This window comes from Grampus griseus (genome assembly GCF_964374135.1).
Source record: "Grampus griseus genome assembly, chromosome: 5".
Classification (NCBI taxonomy): domain Eukaryota; kingdom Metazoa; phylum Chordata; class Mammalia; order Artiodactyla; family Delphinidae; genus Grampus; species Grampus griseus.
The window spans coordinates 61,420,161-61,428,224 of record NC_138998.1 but is presented as its reverse complement, the minus strand read 5'-3'; positions in this window follow the sequence as shown (position 1 = coordinate 61,428,224).

Genomic DNA, 8,064 nt, shown 5'->3' with positions numbered 1-8,064 from the left:
TGAACCTGTCAGTTGAGGTTACTGCTCTCAACCATTTTTTCTTCACATAGGGAAGTTTGGGGGATTAACTGAGATAAATACTTCAAGTGCCTGGCATACGACGGTGCTCAACATGCGTTAATTTTCTTCCTTCTGGGTATCTAGCTTTGGAAGCCAGAAGACTCAAAGACAGGGCCGGGGGCGGGCGGGAAGATGGTGAGAGAGATACTGTGATTAGCGCTTGGTGCCTTGAACAACAGGAGCCTGGTGAGTCCTGAGAAGTTGCCAGTTATAATCTAAAGTCACCTACCGAAAATAACATGAGAGCACCTTTTGATGACATGCCCCCTTGATATTGTGTCTCACAGTGATGAGCTCTGGTTGTAAGCAGGGCTCATAAATGACCGTTGCTTGTATGACCATCATGTGGCGAGTCTTAGTTTAGTTGTTTTCTTACTTTGTTAGTCCCCAGTGCACTCAATTCTATTTCCCCACTGGTGGTTCTCAACTAGAAGAACTATTCAGAACCAGCCGCCGTTTCTAAAACTCCAGTAGTCCTAACCCCTCCCCACCTCACCTGCTCCATCAGGATCCCAGGGCATGGCCTCTGACACCTTGCCAGGTTCCCCAGGTGGTATCAAGGCAATGCCTACCCCCTCTCCCTACACATCCACTGGCCTTCATTTTGCAAGTCCTACCCCTTCAGATGCAGAAATCATTTGGAATTCATTGACAGGATGACCAGAATGCAAGCTCCTCCCCATAAGGTCCGCGACTTATTTGTCCCCATGGCCCCTTCAGAGGTCTCACCTTTAAGAATGAAGTCTTGTAGGAAACATAGATCCTTAGCAACCAACTTTAAGACTGGTGGAAACAAATGCCAAATGGAGGGACCAAGAATCTTGTTAACAAAGTATCAGTAATTGATATTGAGAAGGGGAGATCAGAAAGGAAGTGACACCGCTTTGGCTTGGCCTTGAAGGATTTTGATAGCAGGTGGGATGAGGTGTTTCAGGCAAGTGAGTCGCCATGACACTGGAGGCCATCGTGCCTCGGCTCACGTACAGCGTCTCTTTGTACTTGGCTTAATTTTCCACGTGAGAGTCGAAGGGTAGAAAAGCTCTGTGTGTCCCAGGGAGAAGGAAGAGAGACGCAGAAGGCCAGCAGACGATGTGGCTTGGCCTAGAACAGCCCGACACTTTCACTATCCCAAGCTGCAGACCAGGCCTCTGTCCTGTGCCCATGGCCCATTTCTCAGGATATACTGGGTCCACAATATATTACAGGGGCCACAAGAGGTAGAGTCCTACGCTATTATCTCGGGGCGGGGGTGGGGGTGGTGGAGAAAAGCAAGGATCAGGGTTGTGCACACTCAAGGGTTAAGTGGAGTCTTTCATATTTAAAGGACAACAAAGGCCCAGAGGAAAGTGATGGGGTGAGCCTGCAGGAAGTGGCGCCCGGCCAGGCTGGAAAGTCAGCATTCTGCCGTCTCCCTCTGCCACCTCAGTCCATTACACTTCCTCTCCCACTCAAAATCAGACTTCCAGCTTCCCACCATCCGGCCACGATACCCCTTACCCAACCTGGCTGATATCACCTATCCACTCAGAGGTCCCCAGTCATCTTTTGAGGACTTGGGCAGCTGGTTCATGGTCTTCCTCTGCATCCCAACATCCTGGGCAACTGGAATGTCCATATGAACATCCCGATGCCCTCACTTCTTTTTCATTTTTTAAAATTTATTTGTTTTTTATTTATTTATTTTTGGCTGCATTGGGTCTTCATTGCTGTGTGCAGGCTTTCTCTAGTTGCAGTGAGAAGGGGCTACTCTTCATTGCGGTGCACAGGCTTCTCACTGTGGTGGCTTCTCTTGTTGCGGAGCACGGGCTCTAGGCGCGCGGGCTTCAGTAGTTGTGGCATGCGGGCTCAGTAGTTGTGGCTCACGGGTTTAGTTGCTCCGTGGCATGTGGGTTCTTCCGGGACCAGGGATCGAACCTGTGCCCCCTGCATTGGCAGGCGAATTCTTAACCACTGCACCACCAGGGAAGCCCCCACCCTCACATCTTGACTCCTCTGCTTCCCCACCTCCAGCAACCTTCTATCCACCTCAGCTACCCACCTGGTACATCTCCCATAAAATTTTAAATTCCATTTTCCCCCTCTCAGGCCACAACTTCTTTCCTTTCCTCCCATAAAACCTGGTCTCCTTTCACAAAGATTTCTCCAATTCTCCCATCCTGTCTTGCTCATTCAACTATGGTGCTGGAGTGCCGGCTTTGGCCAAGGCACTCTGCCAGCTGTCAGCTCCTTCCTGGCTCTACTTCCTCCCCCATCGACCTGCCTGTGATTGGCCACATCACTCATTCTCCCTGGCACCCTCGATTCCCACACCCCCTCGCACTGCCTTTCCCAGCCTCGGAGGATTCCAGTCGTCTGCTTTCCCCACCATGAATCCCAGGCTACGAGAAGGCATAGGAAAATCACCCAACCGTGCAGCCTGGTGCCACTCCAGATTGATGGGCCCTGACGTCAGCCCGGCCCTCAGGCCACTGGGCCCCTGGTGGTCAGCTCCTGTTCTAAACCTTTACCACCCTTTCAGCTTCTGGCCTGTCCCGTCCCTCACATATAATTGACAGAGAAAATAGAGATCCTCAGACCAGAACTCCCCTGCCTTCCCTCTACTCCGCCTCCCTGCTTATCACAGACCCAACCCTGCCTATTTCCAATACCCTGTCTTCACTCCGCAGACCACCCAGTCCCTGGGAAACTTCCTCTCAGATGCTGTGGTCCTGCCACCCTCTCCCAGGGCTCCTCTAACTTTCTGATCGTCCCCTCTGTCTCTTTCGCTTCCCTCTCCTCGGCCCAATGCATCTGTGTTTGGTTCCAGGGCTCCATCTACGACTTCTTTTGGTCTTGGCCTGCTCCTGCACCCCAAATGTTCTCATCTAACCGATGGCTTCTTGCTCTCATAATTCTGATATCTGTGGCTCTCTGTCCCAGCCTGTCCTGATGTCCTGGATGTTGTCTGTCTATCCTGTAGGAAACACCAAAGCAGCAGGTCCCCAACTGGGCCTCTTAACTCCTTCCCCAAACCTCTCCCACCCTCCTCCGTCTCCAGATGTTCAGTGACAGCGTCACCAACCACCCAAGCTAGAGACGTGGGAGTCCCCTCAGCTCCCTCCTGCCCCCATCCCCACCCTTGAGCACCACAGCCTGTCTATTCTGTCTCTGAGACGGTTCCCAAATCCACCCTATCCCTTGCGCCACAAGGCTGCTCTTTCTTTCCAGTCCTTACCGTCTTCTGCAGTCGCCTCTAACTGGTCTCCCTCCCTCTCACTGCTCCCAGCTCCCGACTCTCCCATTTTTGTATTTAAGCCGAACTTCCTACAGTGGCCCACAAAGGCCTTCACATTCTACAAGTCCCAGCCCCTCTCTGCTCTCCTTTCCTGCTTCTCTCCCTGATACCCACCACCCAGGCACCTCCTGGGAACCGCTTATAACCCCTGCCAGTGCATTTGCTGATCCTTCGGTCTAGAATGCCCTCCCTCCCTTTTCCTTGACAGGGAAACTTCATCCTCCAAGAGCTAATTCAGAGGTCACCTCCCAGGTACCCCAGCCCCTCAGGCAGAATTCACTGTGCTCTGGCTCTGTTCCCCTGCACTCAGTTTGCCCAGTCTACACTATCTGTTGGTTCTGATTTGGGGCCTGCGTGACCAATGGCTCCATGAACGTTCCTGTCCATGAATCCACCTTTGGGATGTGCCTATCTGTGACTTGACTACTTACGTACCGATGGGCTGCTTCCAAAGACCTATCTGAGAACTCCTGTTGCACGTCTTCACCAACGCTTGTTTTTATCAGACTTTTACATTGTTGCTAATCTGCTGGGTACTGTCGTGGAATCTCATGGGGAGTCTCCTTAGCATTTCCTTGATTACTAATCAGGCTGTGCACCTTGTTGTATGTATTTGGCCATTTGAATTTCTGTGTGTTCAATTCTTTGGTCCAGTTCTTCCATTCTGTTGTCAGTCTCCTGCACGCTCACTTGTAGGACTTCTTCACACATTCTGGAGATAAGGCCTTTGTTGTACTCTCTTAATGGTGTCTTTTGAAGGACAGCACTTCTTGATTTTAAAGTACTCAAATTTATCAATCTTTTCCTTTATGCATTGCTGTTATTTCTGTGTATTGTTTAAGAAACCTTGCCCTACCCTGAGATCGTGGAGATATTTTTCTACGTTCTTACAAAAGCTTTATTGTTTTGCTTTTCACAGTTAGGTCCACGCTCCACCTGGAATCCCGCAGCACTTAGGACTGATTTCTATAGTACCGCTAACCCCATCTGTTTATGTGTCTGTCTCCCCAGCTAAACAAAGACCTCCTGTAGGGCAAAGTACAAATGCAATTTTTAAATCTTTGTGTTCAGAGGTTCCCGCACAGTGTCTGGCACACAGGAGACCCTCTATAACTGCCCTTGGGTGCTTGGGTGGTAGAATCCAGGCACAGCTGTTTCCAAGCAGGAAGGCCCTCTCTTCTGCGGGCTCCCACCCTCTCTGACTCCTGCCCTCCCCTCGATAAGCTAACATTCTTGCCATAAGCAGTTCCCAAGCACCTACTGTGTGCTGGCTTTGGCCACAGTTCTAGGGATGTGAGCTAAGGATAGTGAAGTCTCAGCCTTCGAAGAGCTCACCACCTGGCACCTGGTTTCCTGACACTGACCGGAGGTCCACACCCTGATTTGGGAAGCCAGACAGACCTGGGTTCCAATCCCAGCTCTAACATCTGCATGACCTTGGGCAAGTCACTTCCCTGTACTGAGTTTCGGCTTTCTACTTGGTCAATGGAAGAAGGCTGAATGAGACAGTAAATATAAAAATGCCAAGCAGGGCTTGGCCACATGGTTGGTGTCCAAGGATTGTAGAGTAAATGCTGGGATGAAGGACTGAGTAAGTGAACCAGTGGGGCAGGGGCTGTGAGGAAAGCTAGGATTGGGCCGGGCAGAGTAGGCCCGAGGCAGGCAGGCTTGTGGGTCTGTGGCAGACCTTCCTTGTTGTCACAGTAACTGCTGTCAGCAAATGTCTCCCAGACAGGAATCCCCTTCAGGGCTCCCTTCCCCAGCCCACTGCATTTGTTGACTCAAAACCTCTCCGCTGCCAATTCAGCCTGCAGTAAGTAAGGAAGGGGGTGGGGAGGGGGAGAGGTGCAGGAGGGGGTGGAACTGTACAGAAAGGGGTCTTTGTCTGAGCACTCCGTGGCGTTTCAGATTTCGGTGGAGGCTTTTTTTTTTTTTTTAACCTCCTAAGGAGTTGAGTGGGCTGCACTTGCAATGGGAGGTATCTGAATTAGACAGCAGGGAGGACTTCCAGTGGGCTCTCCTTGTTGGGTTGTGGAACCATGGATGGGTTGCCAAGGCCCTGGGGAATCTCCCTGGGGCTTGGGCAGAGATGCAGGGCACTGTCTGGGTGAGGGGCTTCGAGGGACTTAGCCTGGTGGCTCCCTCGCAGGTCCTCTCCCTGCTGAGCTGACAGGCTTAGGAGGGCTCCGCTGGACCCTTCTAGGCTTTGCGCGGGCCTCTCGCCACCTGTCATTCTCTGGTTCGGGGCCCCTCTCCAGGGGCTCCTGGGGGGCACCTCTGGACCCTGAATCGACCAAGGCTGGATCCAGGCTCTTTCCTGATCCCACAGAGCCCTTCCACCCAGCCTACTTTCAGGCCTGCTCTCCACCCCCAGCTCACAGCCAAGGAGAGGAGCCCAGCAGACAGGCCCTGACCTCCTACCGCCCGCGTTGCAGGCCTGCCCTGGCCCCTCCAAGCATCAGGCCTGAGCCTTCTCCTCCCCTTGACACCTTGCCTGTCTCTTTAGGTGGTTTCCTGGCTTCCTCCGTACACATGCGTGCATGTGTTTGTGGCCCTTCTCTCTGGCATCCCATACCCATAGATCTGTCTGTCTGTCTGTCTCCTGACATTTGCCCCCCCACACACCTCTTCCTGTCCTCTCTGCCTCCTTTCCTTTTTGTCTCCTTTTCTATTTGTCTCTCTCTGACTTTTTCTTTCTTTCTCTGACCCCCATTTCCATTTTTGTCTGTGTGTCTCTAAGTCTCTCTCTGTCTGCCTTTGTCTCTGAATCGGTCTCTCCTTTGGTGTCTGTGTCTCTATCTCCTCCTCTTGTTCTGTCCCTCTCTCTATCGCCGTGTCTCTATCTGTCACTGCCTGGGCCTCTCAGTGAATGTCTCTGGCTCTCTCCTTGTCACTCTCTCTGCCCCTCCTGCTCTGAGCCTCTCTATCCTGGACGCTCAGCACACCGGTGTCAGAGCCAGAGGCTGCCCAGTGGCCCCTGTCTCTGACATCACTGCTGGGGAGAGGCTTTGCCAACAGCTGCCAGGTGAGCGCAGGCCTCGTGTCCCCAGCCCTGCTCCTGAGCCAGAGTCCCAGGGGGCTGCAGCCAGTGTTCTTCCAGCAACTGCTGAGACCTTTTCCCCACTCCCCTCCTTCTCTCCCAGACTCAGACTTGCCCCCTGAAGTCCCTGAGCCCTGGCTGTGAGCCCAGCGCCACTCGGATCTCCGGGGGAGGGAGGGGGCCCTGGCAGGAACCCCACCCCACCCCCTTCAGGAGCTCACAGGCCAGCGGGGGCGACCCCACACCCACACGTGGGAAACAGGGTGGATACAGGTCAGAAGAATCTGGGCCCAGTGTAGCCACAGAATGGAAAATCCCAAAGGAAGGGAGAGGTGAGACTACAGATGGAGAGGGCAAGAGAGGACATTCAGAGGAAAAGACCTGAACTGGCAAAGGCTTCGAGGGAGGAATGATGACGCAACCTTGAGGGCCGATGGTTTAAGGGCTAGAATTAAGGCTTGTGTAAGCGCCGGAGAGCAGAGAGAAGATGAAAGCTAGCCATGGGGTGGTAGGTGGGGGGAGGCAGAAGTTTTCACAAGAGACGATGACATCTGAGGTGGGTTCTAATTCGCCCAAGGTGAAGAGGAGGGAAAAGGCTCCACAGGCTAAGGAACGGAAGGGCCTGCCGTGCTGGGAAGGCGTGGGCTTCACGTGGTGCGGAGAGAGACGAGGGCCGAGGGACAGAGCGAGGCTGCTGTGCCACCCTAGGGCTCTCCACTCCAGCTGCGGGCTGCCAGGGAAGGGCTTGGAGCAGGAGAGTGACATCATCAGGGCTCAGTTTTACGGTTGTGGCCTCTCCCGTTGCGGAGCACAGGCTCCGGATGCGCAGGCTCAGCGGCCATGGCTCATGGGCCCAGCCGCTCCGCGGCATGTGGGATCCTCCCGGACCGGGGCACGAACCCGTGTCCCCTGCATCGGCAGGCGGACTCTTAACCACTGCGCCACCAGGGAAACCCTCATTTTTACTTTTTAATAAATCAGCAGCAGCCGTTTGGGGATGGACTGGCAGGAGAGGAGACTGAGGGCGAGGAGACCAGCTAAGGCCTGACAAGAGCGAAGGAGGGCCAGCTGGGACTGCGCTGCGGCAGTGGGGACCAGAGGATGCACGGAGGGTGGCCTCTGAGGTGGAAGGTTTGCAGCCCCACCGGAAAGGGAGGAGGTTGGCGTAGTCTGAAGTTTCCAGCTTAGGGAACACAGAGGAGGAAGAGACATTTAGAGGAAAAGACCAAGCACTTGGGGACTGAGGTGTCTGTGGGACTTCCTGGGGGTAGGACACACACACACACCCAATTCCCGGCAGGTGTGGAGGCCTACAGAGGGCCCGGTGGCACAGAGAGGCCTGGGGCTGGCAGTCCCTGGGGCTGAGCAGAGGCTGAGCTGGGTAATCTATTTATGGCCGGTTGCAGCCCCAAAGCAAGAAAGGGGTAAGAAATGGCTCAGGAGAGACACTGCCTGGTGCCCTCTCCTGAGTCCTGCTTCCTCAGTGTCTTCTCACCCACAACCCCTACCGTGCCCAAACACCCACACACACACACACACACACACACACGCATGCACACACTTGCACGCGCACAGAACTGGATCAGCAATGGCGCCGAATGTTTCAGGCCAACCAACAAGTATTTTCAAATGCAAATTCCCTCCCTTCCACCCGGTCCCCCTCACAACTGCTTTCCGAGCAGCTGGAGGC